Below are 22,400 nucleotides of genomic sequence, written 5' to 3' on the forward strand. Positions count from 1 at the left end.
TAACGCTTGGAGCAAAGAGAAAACTCCTGTTAAACCATTTTGATATCCAGACTGCATATTTACATGCATCAATATCAGAAGACCTGTATCTAGCTGAACCGCCTGGTTATGAGACAGGTTCCAATAGAGTGTTGAAATTAAACAAAGCTCTATATGGTCTCAAACAGGCTGCAAGATCTTGGAACAAATGTTTCCATGAGGCCTTAGTGTCATTTGGTTTCAAGCAGAGTACAGCTGACAATTGTGTTTATGTACGTGGTACAGGCAGTGATCAAGAGTTTTGTCTGATTTATGTAGATGATGTATTGTATGCCTGTAAAACAGATAAACAAACTAAAAGGTTTGCCAAGCAATTGTCCAGTAAGTTCAAAATGAAAGACTTAGGCCCGGTTAGGACATATCTAGGGTTGGAAGTGTGCTGGGCCCAAGATGGCAGCTGCCTAATTAGTCAGCAGAACAAAGTTAAACAACTACTGACTACATACAGGATGCAGGATTGCAAAGGGGCAGCGGTGCCTATGGATCCAGGTTTCATAAAAACACTTCATATAGATGAGAGTCCTGAATTTGAACATCCTGACGTATATCACTCTGTAATTGGAAGTTTATTGTATCTAGCACAGTGGTCCAGACCTGATATTAGCTACGCAGTAGGCATATTAAGTAGATTGGTCTCAAAACCCACACTAAATGCCTGGGAAGGGGTAAAACAAGTTCTGAGATACCTCAAACAGACAATTGGCTATATGTTACAATTAAATTCTTCCGAGGACGAAATGTTGAGTTGCTACTGTGATAGTGACTGGGGAAATTTGCCAGATAGAAAATCTGTCACAGGACTAGTCATAATGGTCGGTGGAGCTTTAATCAGCTGGCGGTCACGCAAGCAAGATGTTGTAAGTGTGTCATCAACGGAATCTGAGTACGCCGCATTGAGTGAATTGTGCAACGAGGTGATTTATTTCAAGTATTTGTTAGCAGATTTAAATGTAAATTGTGGAGAACCAGTATGAGTTTACATTGATAATCAAGCTTGTATGACCTTAAGTAAAACAGAGGGTTTCAAATCACGCTCCAAACATATCTCTGTAAAATACCAAAATGTACGTTGCTGTGTACAAGACAATATAATCACATGTACTTATGTATCAAGTGAAGAAAATGTAGCAGATGTATTAACTAAACCATTGGCAAAGATAAAGAACAAGCAAATGTGCAAGGGTTTAGGTTTGCTGGAAAAATAATCTCCTACATAGGTGTTATTTGATGTTAATTGTCCAGCAGAATCTGTGAGGGGGTGTTCAGTTTCTGTTAATTGATTCTCATGGGAACTTACAGATTCTGGCTTCACACAATTAACTCAAGGCAGTGTCAATTTACTCTTGGCAGAAAGCCAAGGTCTGCTTGACCTAGAAACTACTTACTCTGATTGGTTAACGACCAGCACTCAACTCTGTTATCTAGGAATGCTAGCACAGTTTGGTGTTAGCGGTGTTAGGAGTAGAAGTGCTGTGTATGGTAGAGAGAGAGAGAGAGAGAAAGAAAGGATTTATTTTGCTTTGTTTTGTATGCAGAAACTCTGCTGGTTTTATTTTTCCTTTTAATAAATCCTGTAAATAGTTATTCTGAGTCTAGCTGGCTAGTCATTTCCACCTCGACTAGCTTCTTCGCTGTGCAGGAAAACTCTGCTACGTTTGGGCTAAAGCCATTAGAGCTATGCCTGACACTTCAAAGTTCCATGATATTTATAAGCCAAATGAGATTAGAAACTGTTTCCAAAGTTACTTTAAAAAACTTTATCCGCAAGGGCCGCAGAAAGAAGGGGATATAGATGAGTTTCTAAAGAAATATGGATTACAAAAAATCTCTCATCAAAATAAGATAGATCTGAATCAGAAAATAACTGAACAAGAGATAGAAGGTGCCATTCAAAACATGCAATTGGGCAAATCTCCAGGACCGGGTGGGTTGACTTCCAGATATTACAAAGCCTTGAAGGAGTGGTTACTACAACCTTTGAAGGAAGTCTGTAATGAAATTTTGGAGGGGAAAAGGGCACCAGAATCGTGGAAAGAAGCTTATATCACACTCATACCGAAAACAGAGACTGAAAAGACTCAGCTTAAGAACTACCGCCCCATTTCATTACTCAATGTGGGTTATAAAATTTTTGCAGACATTTTGGCAAAAAGATTGAAAAAAGTACTGATGGAGGAGATTCATAAGGACCAAGCAGGTTTTCTTCCAGGAAGGCATTTGTCAGACAATGTGAGGAATATAATAGACATTTTGGAACTATTAGAAGTGAACATAAACACAAAAGCAGTACTGATATTTGTGGACGCGGAGAAAGCCTTCGACAATATCTCTTGGAGTTTTATGAAGAAGAATCTACATGGGATGGGGGTAGGACAAGGATTTGAGAATGGTATGGGTGCAATATATTCAGAACAAAAGGCCAAATTAATTGTAAATAATGTGATAACGGAAGAATTTAAAATAGAAAAAGGGACACAACAGGGATGCCCAATTTCCCCACTACTGTTCATATCGGTTCTGGAGGTCTTGCTAAATATGATTAGAAGGGACCAGCTGGTTAAAGGGGTACAGGTCGGAGCTAAACAGTACAAATTGAGGGCTTTTGCAGATGATTTGGTACTTACTTTACAAGAGCCAGACACTAGTACGAAAAGGGTTTTAGAATTGATTCAAGAATTTGGTCAAGTTGCAGGATTTAAGCTGAACAAACAAAAAACTAAGGTATTGGAGAAAAAATTAACAGTTATTGAAAGGGAGAGGTTCCAGAATGAAACAGGATTAACTGTGGTTAAGAAGGTGAAATACTTGGGGATCAATATGACATCTAAGAATGTGAATCTATTTAAAGATAATTATGAGAAATGTTGGACAGAAGTAAAAAAAGATCTAGAAACATGGTCAAATTTGAAGCTTTCCTTGTTAGGTCGAATTGCTGTTATTAAGATGGATGTATTGCCTAGAATGTTATTTTTATTTCAAACATTACAAGTTGTGGATAAGATGGATTGCTTCAAGAGGTGGCAAAAAGATATTTCGAAGTTTGTCTGGCAGGGCAAAAAAACCAGAATAAAATTTAAGATTTTAACTGATGCAAAGGAAAGAGGGGGATTTGCCCTGCCAGACCTTAAACTTTATTATGAATCATCAGCTTTTTGCTGGTTGAAAGAATGGCTACTTCTTGAGAATACAGACATTTTGGATTTGGAAGGTTTTAACAATGTATTTGGATGGCATGCATACATATGGTACGACAAGGTTAAAGCTCATAAAGCTTTTAAAAACCATATTGTTAGGAAAGCTCTATACAATGTTTGGATTAGATATAAAGATTTGTTGGAAAATAAAACCCCAAGGTGGTTGTCGCCGGTGGAGGCGAAAGCTGTGAAAAAGCTCAACATGGAGGCCAAATGGCCAAAATATTGGGAAATTTTGGAACAAGAGGGTGATAAATTGAAATTACAGAGTTATGAGAAATTGAAGTTTAAAGTACGAGACTGGCTCCATTATTACCAAATAATAGAGGTTTACAAACAGGACAGGAAAATTGGCTTCCAGGTGGAGAAATCAAAATTAGAATCAGAACTGTTAGAACCCAATACTAAGAATTTGTCAAGAATGTACAACTTGTTGCTGAAATGGAATACACAAGATGAGACAGTTAAATCAGCCATGATTAAGTGGGCACAAGACATTGGTCATAACATTATGTTTGCTGACTGGGAACAGTTGTGGACCACCGGTATAAAATTTACGGCATGTAATGCCTTAAGAGAGAATATAATGAAAATGATTTACAGGTGGTACATGACCCCAGTCAAGCTTGCAAAAATCTATCATTTGCCCGATAATAAATGTTGGAAATGTAAAGAAACTGAAGGTACTTTCTTTCACCTTTGGTGGACGTGCCCGAAGATTAAGGCCTTCTGGGAAATGATATATAATGAAATGAAAAAGGTACTTAAGTGTACCTTCCCTAAGAAACCAGAGGCCTTTCTCTTGGGCATTGTCGGCCAATTGGTGTCAAAGAGGGATAGAACATTCTTCATGTATGCTACAACAGCAGAAAGAATACTCATAGCAAAGTATTGGAAGACACAAGATCTACCCACCTTGGAAGAGTGGCAGATGAAGGTGATTGACTACATGGGATTGGCTGAAATGACTGACAGAATCCGAGACCAGGGGAAAGAGACGGCGGAAGAAGACTGGAAGAAATTTAAAATTTATCTTAAAAAATATTGTAAAATTAATGAATATTAAAATGTTGTGGCTATATAAAGTAAGGAATTACAGCTGTTAAAGATTAAGTAAAAGAAAAGAAAAGGGAAAAATCGGATAAAATTAAGGGGAAGGATTTGCTGAAATAATTTTGGGAATTGGAATGCAGAAAGGGGAGGTATGGGGAAGTCGATGAAGTAAGTTTAAGGAAAAAAAGGAGTTGAAATTATACGTGTTTGTTTGTTATTGTATGTATATCTTTGTATTGTGTGTATTGTATGTGTTTTTAAAATTTGTGAAAACTTAATAAATATTTATAAAAAAAACCCCACAAACTGCTGAGAAGTGAACTCCCCGCTCCGATCAGTAAAGAGACAGCCAATACGTTTACCATGAACATTCTCCAACCAAGCACAGAATGCCTTGAATTTAGGAAACGCTTGCGATTTCTGCTCGAGCATAAACACATGAATGTACCTGGAAAAAGAATCAATCAGAACCATGAAGTACCTTGCTCCACCCAAAGAGGGCGCAAGTGGACCAACCAGGTCTGCGTGCACTAGCTGGTAGGGTTTGGAAGCCTGCCTGCTAGACTCCTTGCCTTTTGGAGCAACCTTCACCTTGTTCTCTGCACAAGATACACATTTCATGTGAAACTTACAGGGTTTGATGTTCAAACCCTCAACCATCTCTGGCATCTTGGCCAGTGCCTTCCAAGAGAGGTGACAAAACCTTCTGTGTGCATCGTGAATGCATCCTGCATGAAGAACTTGGTTAGTTTGTGCAACACAACAAGAATCAACATTAGACACAACAGCACCAGTGTCATCATAAGTAATAGAGAACAATCCATCCATAAACTTTGCATGCAAAATGTCCTCTTTGCCTTTTTCTGATGACACAAACGCTCCTCTTGAAGGAAATCTCAAAACCACGCCCAGTAAGCTGTGGGACACTGAGCAAGTTGTCTGCAGCGCCTGGAACATAAAGTACACCTTTGATGGTAGTGTGCAGACTTGCCAGTCTCACAGTCCCTTCTCCTGCAATTCGCAACGTCTTTCCGTCAGCCAGGTGGATCTCACCTTCTTGAGGTTTGAAGGAGATAAAGAGATGGCGGTCCTTCGCGATATGGCGGGTACTCCCTGAATCAATAACAAACCTGGCTTTGGTTTTTGGAGCAGTCTTTCCAGCAAGCAAAACCTTGTTTTCCACTGGCATGGGCTTTTGCAGCTTGCCCCCCTGCTCCTGGCCATCAGACTTGCCTTTAGCCTTTGGTGAAGCTGTGCCAGCAAACAAAGCCTTGTTTTCCACTGGCGTGGGCTTTTCACCCTCTCTCTGCTTCTGGCCATCTGCAGACGTCTGCCTCTGTTTTCCTTTGCCCTTCCGGCCTCTGCAAAGGCGATGACCTTGGCTCCCATGAGAAACAGAGCTCTCAGCTGCCGACTCCTTGGCTCCCCCTGGAGGCTGGAATGCTGCCTGGGATGACATCACAGTCAGCTCCCCCTGCAGCTTGCAACCGGTGCCCTCAGCATCCCTGCATTCACTCGCATTCTGGGAAACAGCCAGGACCTCCGATGCAGTCAAACTCTGGGCTGCGATGACTGGCTGGTGGGCTATTTTCAAAGCATTCCACATCTTACGTGCAGTCACGTGGCCAGCTAACATTGCAATTTCCTCCAGAGAGACGGACAAGACTATTACGTCTATCGCCCTCAAATTCTGGGCTTTCCATCTATCTGTCAGAGGAACTGGAGGGGCTTCAGACACAGTATGCCACACTCAAAACTGACGCAACAAACTCTCACACCATTTTGCCCAGGTCTTATAATTGTGCCCACTTAACTTAGGGCACTCATCAGCAGCCTCAGAAGCTTGGGAAAACTCCATTCCAGCCTTTTATTTTAGCCATGAGTCTATTTCACTTCAGAGACTTGTTATCTCGGCAGCCCATTAATCACGAAGCCTTTGGCGTGGCTCCCAGATTCATTAGTCTGCCGGAGTTCATCAAACCTTTATTGCATTAGCATACAGCCATAGCAAAATAAGACAATACAAAAATGCTAGAGACAAGCAACCAAGCAAAATTCAAGGCGATATTGCTGGCGTAATGACATTTAAATTACCCTAGGACAATAATGCAAAGATTTAGTTGCCAGCGCCAAAAATCTAATATGCGGATATATATAAAGCATAAAATGGCCCCAAAATAAGCTCGGCACATTGAGTTAAAAAAAATGTAATAAAAAGAATTAAAACAGGTCCAGGTCTAGGACACACTACCCTGTCAGAGTAGCCCTGAGTTTCAGAGCCTGCACTATGAAGATTGCCACCCCACGTGAAATTTGGGGATTTCAAACAGTCTTCCTTAGACGTAATGGTGGACGGGATGAAGAGGAGGAGATTAGATCTTATTGGCTCATAAATAGGGCAGTAGAAAAAGAAATGTGTGAAGTCCTCTACTTCATTCATTGTGCATGGACATAGACGCTGAGTAATAGGGGTCTTAGAGTAAATCCCCTGGAGGAAGGCCGTGGGTATAGAATGGAAACGGGCCATAGTAAACGCTCTTCTCAAATTGGGCTCCGTCATTTCTATCAAGTAGTTGGCAAGTGATCTTACCACTTTCACTTTAGGGAGCCACATGGAGAGGCGGGCTGTGGTGGACTGTGCCCGGTCCATGGCCTCATCTCTTGTAAGAATCCAGGCCCGGATTTTATGTTGGTCCCAAGATGACAGCGTGTCGAGATCTGGGAGGGAATAGCGTGCAGTAATAGTCTCCATGACCTTGGACCATTTGTTGCTATGAGAACAAGTTAAAAAGGCTTGCCTGGCTAATAGGGAACCTGAGGCATTGATTAATTTACAATAAAAACTAATAATTCTAATGTGGGCTCTCGCAACAATGGAGGGGAGGCCCAGTTCTGTTCTTAACTGTGCAGCAACCGAGCCCTTGGGGAGACCCAGTATCTTTCGTGCAAAAGAGTTTTGCAGAATCTCCAGTCGTTGTAGTGTTTTTAAATTCCACCCCCAGATTTCAACCCCATACAGTAACATCGGGAGGACTTTACTGATAAATGCTTTTCTGATTGGTGGAACCAACTGGCCGCCTTTTGCATAGAAGAGTTGAAAGGAGTTGAAAGGCAAAGAGAGAGTTGCCGGAGTTGAAAGGCAAACAGAAAAGCCTTACTTTCGCTTTTCCTCCACATACCTCTCAAAGCAGTCTGTCGCAGTCTTACTCTCCTGTAAGTGCTGTGAATCTGGGCCCAAAACCTGTTGTTGGGATACTGCCAGGGAGATAAAGTCCATCATGGCCCCAAGCCGTTTGCCGGACGATCCATCGATCTCCCGTAGGCACGCAGTATCATCGATTAGCGACATGAGTTTCTAGAAAATAGCCCAACATCTAGAGCTCATGCACACTCTGTCAGCAGATAATGCACAGCCAAAAGTTGCACTCAGGAGAGCATTATTTACAAGCTTTATTCAGCGTTGATCAGAACAAAGAAAGACATGACTGCCTGCGTCAGTGTCTCCGACAGAGAGAGAAAACGAAATCAATAGAAAACATAAACATCCTGTGAACAGGACATGCGCAGACTCTCTGACTCACAAAGCCTGCTCCCTTTTAAGGTGGAACGGAAATATCCTAACAATAAGTAACTATACAACATTTAGGGAAGTTTTTAATGTTTTATGATGGTTTTGCATATGTTGGAAGTCTGAGGCTGCCCCCCCTTGCCTTCCTTGCAGCTTCCTTCTAAAAGGGCTAAGGCATGACTACGCTCACAGAGTTTAAATCCACCATAAGGTGCAGCAATCAGGCCTCTGTTTCAACACAAAATACCAATGATCCTTATGCCAAGTGGGAGAAAGGTCGTAAACATTATGAACACACAAACCTTGGAGAGAAAAATTTAAAACAAAAAGCACCAGCAATTTAATTTGATTTAATGGAAGTATCTGCTGATAAGAACATGTGAGCAACGCAGATTTTCCAGATAGATGCAAAACCTAGAGCAGGAAACCTTAGACCTTTAGATATTGCTGGACAGCAGCTATGCTGGGGCTGATGGGAGTCCAACAACATCTGGATCATGTGCTGAGCTAGGAAAGCCCTCTAACTGGGAAATTGCAGAGCAGTCCTACTTATTCCAAGGCAACCCTCCAACTTAATTGGGACTTGCTTCTAATTAAGGTTGCACAAAACTGCAACCTTAAAAAGCATTTGTAGAAGTCACAGTCATTCTATGTTATAGCTACACTTTGCTCCTAACTGTCTGAAAGTGGTTTCTCTAGCCTAGGCTGGGGTATCCCAGACATAGGAAATAAACAGGGCAATATCCTGAACCACCATATATAACACAAATATGTCTCTCACCTGGTCGTAAGTCAGAAGTCTCTGAAGCTCATTTTTAGTGATCAGAGTTTTCAAATTGTTGGCATCAGGAAGGCAAAGCCTGTAGTTCAGATCACCCAACCAGATGACAATGCTGGAAAAAAGCAAAGAAACCACAGCTACAGGCTAGCTCACGGGGTCGGGGGGTGGGGGGCAGCCTGCTGCCACTTCCTGAAATATGTAGTAAGACTGATAACTAGAATTGGGCAGTATGATCATATTAGGCTAGTGCTCTGTGAACTACACTGGCTCTTGAACTGGTTCCAGGCCCAATTCAGAGTATCCCATTTGGCCTTTAAAGTGTTTCAAGGTTTGGGAAAAGGGTACCAGAAGAAGGCCTACTTATTTTTGTGGGATGTAAAACACAGGAGTGTGGGAGTCAGATAGCCACGGCAGAGGCTTGTAATATTGCAGGGTGCCCCCTGACCTCGGCTGACCAGCACTCTGAGCTTTACAATGTATTGGAATGCATTGACCTTATAAGGAGTTATGTTCCCCCCCTCTGGGCAGTGTAACCCTATATTGTTTGTGGGTGGGTTAAAGCCAGGACCGGATGTAGGTAACGTGAGACACTGGCAAATGGCCATGCGGCTGGGGAGAACAAAGGGTAATAAAGGACTGGAGGGAGAGAAGAAGCAGGAAGGAGCTGCTCCTCCATCCATGAAAATACAACTGTCTCACTGTGTCTTTATTTTATGCTAAAAAGCACCATTTTGTAACGGCTGGCTCCGACACAGGAGCAGTCAATTACAACATTCCTAGAGTGTACATGTTTAAACATGGGGAGGGATGTCTGTCCAGCCAGCAGGTAAACTTCCTGGGACAGACTTCCTCCACATGTGACCAGAGGTGGGTGTGGCCTCACCTGTGCAGGTAATGATAAAAGCAAAGGGCAGGGCAGCCATCTCTCTCTCTCTGCCATCTTCCTTCAAAGAAGTAACATCTGCTAAAGATGCTCTCTTGGCTCGCAGGCAAGAGAGGAGAAAGGGACTATCTTCTTATAAGATAGATTCTAAATGTATATTACCTTATTAAGCCTGTCTGCCTTCTGGGATCCTATTGTGAACAGAACGTGAGTAAACTCTTTATTATACTTTTATAAAAGACTGTGCCGTGTCTTGTATTTTAAGAGGGAACAAAGGGGAAATTACCAGAGTGATTATTATAGAGGTTCTAGCGAACCTGAGCACACATTACCGTTGCGAACTTAAAAAGGGAATGTCCTGCTCTGCTGATATTTTGGGAACTTGTTAGCACAAGTTGGATAAGGATATAATCTCACAATATATCCTCTCCTGCATCCCTGAACATTCCCACAAAGGGTTATGGGCCCAGTATTGCATACGTTTTGCGTATTTTTGAAGGATTGCATTGGATTGTGATTTTGAGTTGAGTAGTATTTTTCTGATAGAACTTCCTGGTAAGCACATGGTCCTTTGTTCCATTGTGCAGTGGGGATTAAGCAACACCCCCCCTTCCCTCTGAGTTCACAGTGACCCAAGGCAGTGAAGAATTGTTTCGTATTTTGAGGTTTTTTTGAGATTTTGATTTTAGAATTTTGAGAAATTTTGAATTTTGAAAATTTTTAAATTTTTGGATTTTAAGATGGCTAGAGCAGCTTTTGATAGTGATGCAAGACTAGGAATGCCTGTGCTAAATGAACACAATTTTGTGCACTGGAAGCAGTGCTTAATAGGATTGCTAGATTCAAAGCACATTTTGGAAGCTTTAGACCCTCAGCCTACAGGATCATCTGAGGAAGATTTAGCCAAGATAAGTGCTTGGAGACGCATGAACAGTGAAGCCAGACACGTAATTTTGAGTGGACTTCGTGATGAGCATCTATCATTAATAAACAGTAGAGATGATGCATCTCAAATCTTAAAAGATATTGAGCACATATATGCAGAATCTAACATTAACTGGTACAGAAGCTTAATGTATAAATTAACCAGATTGAGGATGAATTCAAAAGAGGAATTCACAGAGCACATTAACAAGTTTACTGAGATTATTCAGAGGATTGATCTAACTCCCAAAGCTTTTGATGATATTACAAAGATATCATTCTTGTTATCATCGCTTGGACCAAGATTTAACGCATTTGTAAGCCTCATGGACCACAGAGAAGGTCTAACCTTTAAAGACTTGATCAGTCATTTAAAACAGGAATGCAGAGAGAGAGCTGAATCTCCAGTGAGAAATACTAGAAGTAAGGTGCAGGTTCCATGAACTTGAAATGCAATATAAACAATGAATGCATTGAGAACACAATCTCTAGAGTTTTGTACGTACCAGAGCTGAGCTTCAATTTAATCAGCGTGTCCACTTTAGACAAGAAAGGTTTCCAGATCACATTTGGAAATGGAGAATGTAATGTGACTAAAAATGGCAAAGTGTTTGGTCAAGCAAAGCTAATAAATGGTGTATATGAGATTAATCTTTCAGAGAACCAGTCTGCAAAAGTGGCACATTCCAGCCAGAAGGATGAGGCAGATCTGGACCTATGGCACAGAAGGCTTGGACACAGAGACACCAGCGTTATTCTGGATCTACAAAAAGGAGATCTTGTAAGAGGTTTGCAGGTAAAGCAGAGCAACAAAGCTCCAGCAAAGTGCATAAGCTGTATTACTGAGAAGGCTGTAAAACCTTCATTTCCACGTTGTGCAGAACAAAGAAGCAACAAAGTGCTTGACATAGTGCACACTGACTTATGTGGACCCATGAATGTTCCCTAACTGGGAAAGAATAGATATATTTTAATATTTCTGGATAATTTTTCAAAATATTGTGTTGTGTATTTCCTCAAAGAGAAGAGTGAGACAGTGGACAAGCTCCAGGAATACATTGCCATGCTCAAGAACAAGTTCCAAAGAGCTCCAGCTGTGTTAATGAGTGACAGTGGAGGTGAGTGCTGCTCAAATGAAATGCAGGCTCTCCTGGCCAAGGAAGGAACTGCACACGTAACCACAATTCCTTACACACCACAGCAGAATGCCATAGCAGAAAGAAAGTTTAGATCCATTATGGCTATGACAAGGTGCATGCTAAAAGATGCATGTTTGCCACAGAAGCTGTGAGTGGAAGCAGTATACACAGCAGTCTATTTGCAGAACAGACTGCCAACAAAAGGAGCAGAGCACACACCATTTGAACTTTGGCATGGGAAAGCTCCAAATTTGTCGCACATACGTGTGTTTGGAAGTCCGTGTTACTTCCATGTGCCCAAAGAACACAGCCACAAACTTGACTCCAGGGCAAAAGCAGGTATCCTTGTGGGATATGCTTCTGGAGGCAAAGGATACAGAATTTTGGACTTACAAACTGGTAGGACAAATGCGCACCATGCGGTTTATTTTGATGAACATGGCAAAGCTGACATGCCTGCGTTGGAAGAGGCTGAGGAAGCTGATGCGGTCGCAGAACCAGAGGTCAGACGCTCATCCAGAACCAACAGAGGTGTCCCACCATTACGGCTGTCCTACTTTGCAGGGTCAGCGTTTCCACAGGAACCTTCCACTTGGGAAGAGATACAGGAGATGCCAGCTGCTGAAGCCAGTCTCTGGAGGAAGGCCACACAGGAGGAGATGGATGCACTGCATCAGAACAAGACCTGGACACTCACTGAGCTGCCTCCCGGTAAGAAGGCCATTGGCAGTAAATGGGTTTTCAAGGTTAAGAAGGGGTCAGAAGGAGAAGTGCAGCGCTACAAAGCTAGACTTGTAGCACAGGGATTTTCACAGCGTTTTGGTGAAGATTATGATGAAGTTTTTGCACCAACCGTGAGGTACAGCAGCATAAGAATGTTTTTGAGCATTGCAGCCTCCAAGCAAATTAGGGTGAAACACATTGACATTGCTACTGCTTTTCTTCATGGGCAGATTTCAGAGGAAATTTATATGAAACAGCCCAAAGGTTTTGTAAAACCACATGAGGCACATTTAGTGTGCAAACTCCAGAAAGGACTTTACGGACTTAAACAGGCTGCTAGAGCCTGGAACCAGAAGTTATATAACATGCTGACGCAACTTGGGTACAAGCACGGCAACGCTGACAAGTGCTTGTACAGTAAGTCAAATAATGGACAATTTTAATATATCCTAGCATTTGTTGATGACCTGATTATTGCCACAGCAAGTGAGAGAGACTATACACAGATAGTAAAACACCTTAGCAAAGAGGTGGAGGTCAAAGAGCTAGGAGATGTTCAATACTACCTTGGGATCCAAGTGGAGAGAGAAGAGGACGGCTCATTTCTTCTCAGCCCGAAGCAAAAGATCCACGAGCTGATTGAACACATGCAGATGCAAGATGCACACCCAGTTGCTACACCGATGGCTACTGACATCCTGAAGAATCAGCAGGATTCGAAGCGGTTGCCAGACAACGACGACTACAGGTCGGCGATTGGTAAACTTTTGTATTTAGTTACCACATGTAGACCTGACTTAGCTAATGCTGTGGGGATTCTTAGCAGAAAAGTGAATTCTCCCACTGAGCATGATTGGGCAGGTGCAAAGAGGGTGGTGCGGTATTTGAAGGGTACCATGAATTGTAAATTAAGGTTATCAGCCATCAGAGACCCTAAGTTGGTTGGGTATACTGATGTGGATTGGGCTGGGGATAATGCTGATTATAAATCAACAAGTGGTCATGTTTTTATGTTTGGGGATGGACCTGTTGCGTGGGGCAGTTATAAACAGAGCTGTGTAGCATTATCTTCCACAGAATCAGAATACGTTGCAGCAACAAAAGCCTGCAGAGAGATCGCCCGGCTTGATCAACTCATAAAGGACTTTGGGTTGGTGAGAAAAGGACCTGTCAGCTTGCTAGAGGACAATCAGAGTTGCATGAAGCTGACGCAGAATGAGAAGTTCCTAGCCAGAACAAAGCACATTGGGGTGAAATACCACTATATACGCCAGATGATCCAGGATGGACTAGTGGAACTATCCTACTGCAGCACTCAAGAGATGACTGCTGACAACCTGACAAAGGCCGTACCAAGAGAGAGTTTCCAGAATCTACGTGTCAAGCTGGGACTCTGGGTGGTTGAATAAAGTTGTTTATGTTTTGTGTATGTTGTATTGCCTGAGAAGGGGTATGTGGGATGTAAAACACAGGAGCAGTCAATTACAACATTCCTAGAGTGTACATGTTTAAACATGGGGAGGTATGTCTGTCCAGCCAGCAGGTAAACTTCCTGGGACAGACTTCCTCCACATGTGACCAGAGGTGGGTGTGGCCTCACCTGTGCAGGTAATGATAAAAGCAAAGGGCAGGGCAGCCATCTCTCTCTCTCTGCCATCTTCCTTCAAAGAAGTAACATCTGCTAAAGATGCTCTCTTGGCTCGCAGGCAAGAGAGGAGAAAGGGACTATCTTCTTATAAGATAGATTCTAAATGTATATTACCTTATTAAGCCTGTCTGCCTTCTGGGATCCTATTGTGAACAGAACGTGAGTAAACTCTTTATTATACTTTTATAAAAGACTGTGTCGTGTCTTGTATTTTATTTTATTTTATTAATAAAAATTTTATTGCGTTTCTTTTCCATTAGTTCACAACATCTGTTACAAAACAGTGAACAAGAAACAAATTTTGTAAATAGACAGATATAAAAAGATAAGAAGAAAGAAGAAAGAAAAGAAGGAAAAAAAAATTGAGTTTCATATTATCTTTCCAAAAAGTTACTCTCCTGTGGACCTCCTCACGTCCTCCCAACATTGCATTCTTTGAACTCACATTGTCAGCAATTTGTTACCTTATTTCACAACTTACTGTACCTTTCAGTTATTATGTAACCAATTTCAAAAAAAAATTGTGGTTCAATTTTAGTACCTTTATAATAAACATAATATATTTGTTTCAAATTGTCTTATTTTCCTCTGTTATAACTTACTTTGTCATTTACCTAATCAAATTGCAGGAGCATAACATTTCCTAATCGTGCACATTCTTAACATTCAAACAACTTATAGTACTTTTGCAAATAGTCCTTGAATTTTTTCCAGTCCTCCTCAACTTTTTCTTCGCTCAGATCTCGGATTCTGCCAGTCATTTCTGCTAATTCCATATAGTCCATCATCTGCATCTGCCAGTCCTCCAGTGTGGGTAAATCTTGTGTCTTCCAATGCTTTGCGATAAGAATTCTTGCTGCTGTAGTTGTATACATAAACAAGGTTCTATCCTTTTTTAACACCTTCCGGTCCACCATGCCCAGGAGGAAGGCCTCCGGTTTCTTGGGAAAGGTATATTTAAATACCTTTTTCAATTCATTGTATATCATTTCCCAGAAGGCCTTCACTTTCGGGCAGGTCCACCAGAGGTGAAAGAATGTCCCTTCTGCCTCCTTACATTTCCAGCATTTATTGTCAGACAGGTGGTATATCTTAGCTAGTTTGACTGGGGTCATGTACCACCGGTATACCATTTTCATAATGTTCTCTTTCAGGGCAGTACATGCCGTAAACTTCATACCGGTGTTCCACAACCTTTCCCAGTCCTCAGACATAATGTTATGTCCAACATCCTGTGCCCATTTTATCATAGCAGATTTAACTGTTTCATCCTGTGTATTCCATTTAAGCAGCAAGTTATACATTCTCGAAAGTACCTTGGTCTTTGGTTCTAGCAATTCCGTCTCCAATTTCGATTTTTCCACCTGAAAACCAACTTTTTTGTCCATTTTAAAAACCTCTTGAATTTGAGCATAATGTAGCCAGTCTCGCACCTTGCTTTTTAGTTTATCCTGGCTCTGCAGCTTCCAATTATCTCCAGATCTCTCAATTAATTCCCAATATTTTGGCCAGTAGGCCTCCATATTGGGTCTTTTTTTTGGAGCCTTGGCTTCCATCGGTGATAACCACCTCGGGGTCTTACCTTCTAGTAAATCCTTATACTTCAACCAGACGGCAAAAATTGTTTTCCTGACAATATGGTTTTTGAACAGTTTATGAACTTTCGCCTTGTCATACCACAAATATGCATGCCAACCAAAGGCATTGTCAAACCCTTCCAGATCTAGGACATCAGTGTTCTCCAACAGAAACCAATCCTTCAACCAACAGAAGGCTGCAGCTTCATAGTACAACCTCAAGTCTGGCAGGGCAAACCCCCCTCTTTCTTTCGAGTCAGTTAGTATTTTAAATTTTATTCGGGGCTTTTTGCCCTGCCAGACAAACCTAGATATGTCCTTCTGCCACTTTCCAAAGCATTCCACTCTGTCCACGATCTGTAGGGTTTGAAACAAGAATAACATTTTCGGCAAGACACACATCTTTATAGCTGCAATTCGACCTGACAAGGTAAGTTTCAGTCTTGACCAAATTTCCAAGTCCTTTTTAATTTCCAGCCAACATTTTTCATAATTATCTTTAAATAAATTCAGGTTTTTGGTGGACAAAAATACCCCCATGTCGTGTCTTGTATTTTAAGAGGGAACAAAGGGGAAATTACCAGAGTGATTATTATAGAGGTTCTAGCGAACCTGAGCACACATTACCGTTGCGAACGTAAAAAGGGAATGTCCTGCTCTGCTGATATTTTGGGAACTTGTTAGCACAAGTTGGATAAGGATATAATCTCACAATATATCCTCTCCTGCATCCCTGAACATTCCCACAATTTTTGCACTGCCTCTCCACTGACTAGAATCTTTAGCAGGGGCAGCCCTTTCCCAGGGAACTCCTGCTCTTTCTTTTAAAAAAAAAATAATTTCTATTAACCGGCCAATCAAATCAAATTAAATCACATCACATAAGTTCCGAATTACAAAGCCGAATTTTAAATTTTGTTGGGGGGACCCATATTTCAAGATCCGAAGGGGGATTCTGATCATCTTCTTGCTACTGCATTAATGTCCAAATCAAACCAAATCAGTCCAAACAGAGTTCATAATTCTATCCCGTCTTATCTGTTTCCACATCACATCTTGTTCATATATTTTCTCTTTTTTCTTTATGATCTCTTCTGATAGTCTCCTTAAGCCGATAAACACCAATATTAATCCTGTGTGAATTTTTCCGTTCTTCCAATCCTCGAATCGAGATGGTTTCCATATATCATCACCTTCATAGATAACATCGCTCTTTCCATCATTATCTCGTAAAACTGTCGCAGCTCTATTTCTCTATTTCTCCTCCCAGACTCAAGACCTCCGACAGAACTTCCCAATATGGCGACGGCATTTTTAACTGCGTCATTCCAGAGCTCTTGTACATTCCACGCTCTTCTCAAAACATGCCTTGGTTTGAAAGTTTATCTCCACACAGTCTTAAATCCACAGCTTGAGTCCTTAAAACGACATTTCTGACTCGTGAGGGGAGGGGATTCTTGTTAAATCACATAAGGAAAGAAAGGAAAGTTTTTCCCCCTCCCCCATCAGCCATTTGCCATACCGTATCTTGGCGTATCTTCTCATGATTTATTCTTGTCTTGTTTTATCAGAGATCTCTTCTGTTAGCAGTATTTACTCCCCCTCCTTCCTTGAAATATGTGCAATTAGCTTCATTCAAATTGTTTCTTTTGAAGTTCTTGCAGCTAGTGGCGCGGATCAGGGACGGCGTCCAGGAGTGACGGAATCCCACAGGAGGGCTTTGTGCCTAGTGCCCCCACCCCCACAAATTCGGGGGTGGTGTAGGGCACAGCAGGCAAGGGCAGTCCCCCCCACCATCCGGGGGGGGGGTAAGGAGGCTAATGACCCCCATCATAGTCTCCAAATTACCTCGTGTGGGTCGGAGAGATGTTATTGTCAGCCATCTTCCGATGCGCCCGGGAACTCCTGCTCTTTCAAGTATGGCAGGGCCTTTTCAGTAATGGCACCCTACCTTTCAGAATAATCTCCCAAAGAGGTTCACCTGGCCCCTGCTTTGATGTCCTTTCAGCAAAGACTTTTAGAATTTCCCATGGGTCTTTAATTCATGGGCAGGGCGCTTGTGGCCCTCCAAACACTGCTGCAGTACACAGGAACATAGGAAGCTACCTTATATTGAGGCAGACCATTGACCCATCAAGCTCAGGACTGACTACATGGACTGGCAGCAGCTTTCAGGCAGAGATCATTCCCAGCCTTCTCCATGCAAAATGGCTGCTCTGCTTTTGCTGGAGAAGTTGCCCACATTTGCTATAATTTACTATTCACTTGTAGGAAGATGTGCTTATTTAGATTACAACATTGCTCTTTTTAGATCTGCTGCTATTAAGGTACTGTTTATATTCTTTAAATTATCTTGAGGTGCATTTCTGATTATTATTTTAAATAAGCCACTCTGGGGAAGAAATCCCCACAATAAACAGAAATTAATGAATTAAGCCCAGCACTCACTTCCACAGATGTTTAGTATCTGCCTGCCCTGAATGAAGCAGGAGCCTACAATGCTGGGCACTTCTGGCTGCTCTAGTAGAAACCTTAGTGGTGCAGCTGCAGCAGCAGGGATTGCCGACACTGCACCCTCCTGGTGTTGCTGAAGTGGAACTCTCATGAGCCCCAGTCACCAAGGCCAATTCTTAGCGATTATGGGAATTTTGGTCTATCAACATTAGGAGAGCACTATGCTGCCTACCCTTGAGCTACACACAGGCAGGAAAGTTACAGAAACGTGACTCAATTTGCTTCTCCAGATAGCGGAGACCAACAAGTTACATCAGCCAAGGCTATCTCCCTCCAAGCCCTTGAAACGCACTCGTGTTTCATGATTGTCAGCTGCGGCAGACCCTGGTCAGGGGGCAGGGAGCTCATCTGGGCACAGATATCCTTCTAATCCTGGTTTCGGCGCTTGAAGTCTTCCACGTGGGCAGCAAGGTGGGAATTGACAATGCAGAAGCTGGTATTGTTGAAGACAAACCTCACGGCCACACACCCCTTATTACCCTGCAGGGGCGGAGCAAAGATGGCTGTTAGTGAGCAAGCAGGAAAGAGGGGGAAACTGGTTGGCAGAGATTATACAAACATATAGCCAGATAGAAAGATAGACATAGGGAATTCCGCTGTCAGGGTCTACTCACCATCTTCCCCATGATGCCTGTACCCACTGTCTCCCTCATCACTTCCTTGATGCGGCTGAGCTGGTCCTTCCTGACAAAGATGAGCAACATCATTCCGACTAGACGCACCAGCTGCACCTAGAAGATGCAAGGTACTGGGGTGTCTACCAGCTTTGTTCATTGCTTGCTGTCATGGGCTGGCTGGATGCAGATAGGAGTGGTAGGTGGCACCAACTGGGGATCCCCCAAGGGAAGAAGGCTCAGAGCCAGGGAACTGGTGGGGGGACGACGACGCTGAGCCATCAGAGGGAGAAGAGGGAGCAGACTGTGAGCAAGAGGGGGTTTTGGAAACTGAAGAGGCAGGAGGGCAGGAAGATTCTGTGGCAAACAGCAGCCCAGAATCCGAGGCAGAAGTGGAGGCTGGAGGCGGGGGTCAAGAGGCAGAGATCAGGCAGGCTGCTGAAGAAGCCAGGGGGTCTCCCCATCCTGCTGCGATCAGCTCCCCTCCCTGCTGGTCTCCCAGAACACAGAGAAATTAAGAGGAGGGAGCAAAGACAGGCAAGGTGTCAGAGTATCAGGTTGCTTGGGAAGGGCCAGGGGGAGGAGGAGAATTAAGAGAGTGGTGGGAGGGTAGCAACCTTCAGCCTTCACAACTACCTCACTGGGGCAAGACCTGTTGGGAAAGGTTTCTGTGATCACTAGGCCTGCACAGTTTTGGTTTCTTTGAATAAAGAATTTTGGCTTCTTTTGAGTAAAACACCACTGACACCAGGTGTTTTTTATTGCTGACCACCTCCTCCTCCTCCTCCTCCTCCTCACTCCAGCTCCTGACAGCTGTCTGGCTGCTGAAGAAATGGGTGGGGTTGGACTTACTTTCTTGTACTTGGATTTGGAATGCAAAGCCTTTTCCACAGCTGTCAGCCACTCTTGCTCCTTTGTCGAGTCCAAGTAGAAGAAAGCCTCTGTGCTCAGGTCCAGCTCCTGGAACCGAATGCCCAAGTGCCAAAGAGAAGGATGTGGAACTGCAGGAATAGGACTCCAATCGGAACAGACGTGCTGGTTAAATATGCAAAGACAACAGGAGTGTGCAAGGGCAGGCAAGATCAGGACCAAGAACAAACAAGTAATGCCAGCCACTTCTTCCTCAGCTTAGCTATTCTGGGCCCCAAAGGAGTTTTGCTAATGAAAGAAAAAAAGCTTTTTCCTTGTATTTTTTAAGATGTGTCAGCCAGCCTGATATCTAAGCACTATCCCAGTAGCCACAGGCAACCAGAAATTCTTTGAAGGCAAGTGAGTTGGTTGATCTCTCCATTCTTCCTTCACCTGGCAACCTGGTTTCCAGGCTGGCTTTCAGGGAGCAGAAAACCACCTCTCAGATCTGCTGTGCCAGCCAAGCTTGTTTGCTAGAAGATTACCCCGTAACACCCTTGTCCTCTTTGCAAACCTCCTAAATGGCTAGCATTCTGTGTTTCCATGCTGGCCATGAAGGAATGGGCATTCCCCACTCTGAAAACAGCACAGAAATACAGCCTGTCTAGTAAAGGGGTAAAAAGAGCAAGCTAAACAGCCTCTGTAAAACAGTAGCATCTGAAGCTGCTAACCACATACTGATAAACATATCATAAAAGCAGACATTAAAAACAAATGGCCACTGCGTACTACTAACGGTACGGGGAAATAACCAAAGCAAAAACTTTGTTTGAAATAGTAAGCTTAGCATTATAAGAATGACTCACACCAAGTGTTGGGGGGGGGTCACACCTCCCTGTCCTCCAGCACAGCTTTTAGGAGGAGTTCCAAAGGTTTTGCTTCAGTTTTGGATTAACTGCATCTTGTCACAATGTCTGAAGCTGCACAAACCGCTTAATTTTAACCATGGTTCATTGAAACATGCCAACTTCCAATCATGGGTTTACAAAGCTGGTAAAATTAACCACCATAGGATCTGGACACACCAAACTGTGGTTAATTTAAAATCCAAGTGGAAGCTTCCCAATAGGCTTGGGGTGGGGGAGAGGTGTGCAAACCTGGAGGAGAGGCTGCTGTCCTGCTCATAATATGAAGCCACGGTTCAGTATGTGGCACCAAGGAAAATTGCCCACCACAACTCATACTTTAAATTACCCACCCATGTGGCCTGAGTGAACAGGACAGACTTTGCCTGGCACCCAACAATAAAGCTGTCATGTAGATGTCGCTTTCTCCAACCCCAACTATGATACAGGTTCCACTGGTGTTTGCATGGTGTTTGCACTTTTGCATGATCTGACCTGAAATTCTGGATGTTGACATATTCCTTCTCTCTCTTGGCGAGGACGTGCTTGATGAGTCCCTCTCTCTGTCCGGACTGCGTATGTGTGGAAGGGACAAAGAGCTTGCGCATAGTGTTGGTCACTTTGGGTTGCTTCTTGCTCATGCTCTCCTTGTCACGGATATGCCTAAGGGAGATGAGAACAGAACTCAAGTAGTCCTTAAAACCAAGGAGGCAGGAGGGCACAGTACACCTCTAAGGCACCTTACAGCCTGCTTGGTGGCAGCAGTGGGGGTGGAGGCTCCCGGCGGGCACTCATTTGCTGATTCTGCAGGTTTCTTTCCTTCTCCATACTCATAACACTGAAGTTATCCTCGAATCCCAGAATTCCTAAGAGAAGAAAAGACTTCTGAGGTTAGAGAGGCTTCAGAACCGTTTGGGGAAGTTTTGGGAAAGGGACTTAGAAAATACTTAACTGCAGGGAAATGTTCCTGCCTCCCCACAGCACCACATTTGTCGGACAATTGCCTCTCAGCTTATGCATGTTTAGGAAGGATTGTGGAGGCAACAGGTCCTCCCCTCAAGGCCTTTTCCTCTAAAGGAGGTAGACTGATCTTCTCCAATCCTCTGGCCACTGCTGAGTTTTCCAAACTTGCTGGCATATTGAGTGTAGCACCTTAACAGCATCATCTTTAACAAAATTTAATAGTTCAGCTGGAATATCATCACTTCCACTGGCCTTGTTATTAGCGGTGCTTTCTAAGGCCCATTTGACTTTGCTCTCCAGGATGTCAGGCTCAAGGTCAGCAACCACACTACTTGGGGTGTACGAGCCATCCATATCTTTCTGGTATAATTCCTCTGTTTATTCTTGCCACCTCTTCTTGACGTCTTCTGCTTCTGTTAGGGTCTTTCCACCTTTGTCCTTTATTATGGTAATCTTTGTATGAAATGTTCCTTTCATAGCTCCAGTTTTCTTGAACAGATCTCTGGTTCTTCCCATTCTGTTGTTTTCCTCTATTTCTTTGCATTGGTCGTTTAAGAAGGCCTTCTTGTCTCTCCTTGCTATTTTTTGGAAATCTGCATTCAATTTCCTGTATCTTTCACTATCTCCCTCGCATTTTGCTTGCCTTCTCCAAGTCCACCTTTCCTTTTGAAGCAAAATGTCATTGAAATGGGGGAGAAATGCCCGGCATGAAGTCTTGGGTTTGCAATTTTGGGAGAGGGAAGACTGTCTGCGGCGCTGGGGAGTGGGCAGGCTGGCGAGGCCCCCTAGCCTATACATAAATCCGGCCCTGCCTATGTCACAGTGACCACAGGCCCATTGATCACGTGCAAGGCATTCTGCGTGTTGGGAAGGAGCCTCCTGTTCTGGGCCAGGTGGAAGAGTGACTCCGCCAGATGGTTGAAAGGGGAGGAATGCCCATCCTCATCTGCTGCAGCAGACGACTGGGTGGTGGGGTCGAAGCTGATCCCATGGAGCACGTGAGGAGTCAAGGCTTCCCGGATGAAG

General features: G+C 43.2%; 1 pseudogene across 1 annotated transcript in view; it reads right to left on the reverse strand.

The window, feature by feature from the left end:
* The window catches only part of LOC310697825 (inositol polyphosphate 5-phosphatase OCRL-like), a 102,092-nt pseudogene extending 81,324 nt beyond the window's left edge, over positions 1 to 20,768 (reverse strand). Inside the window, exons 1-5 of the transcript XR_014530133.1 lie at positions 20,765 to 20,768; positions 19,510 to 19,658; positions 18,658 to 18,774; positions 18,336 to 18,523; positions 8,636 to 8,747 (exon numbers count right to left, since the gene is read on the reverse strand). The product of XR_014530133.1 is annotated as an inositol polyphosphate 5-phosphatase OCRL-like (transcript). The remainder of the gene's footprint in view (positions 1 to 8,635; positions 8,748 to 18,335; positions 18,524 to 18,657; positions 18,775 to 19,509; positions 19,659 to 20,764) is intronic.
* Positions 20,769 to 22,400: the final 1,632 nt, after the last annotated feature.

This window comes from Podarcis liolepis (assembly GCF_965112155.1).
Source record: "Podarcis liolepis genome assembly, chromosome: W".
NCBI lineage: Eukaryota > Metazoa > Chordata > Lepidosauria > Squamata > Lacertidae > Podarcis > Podarcis liolepis.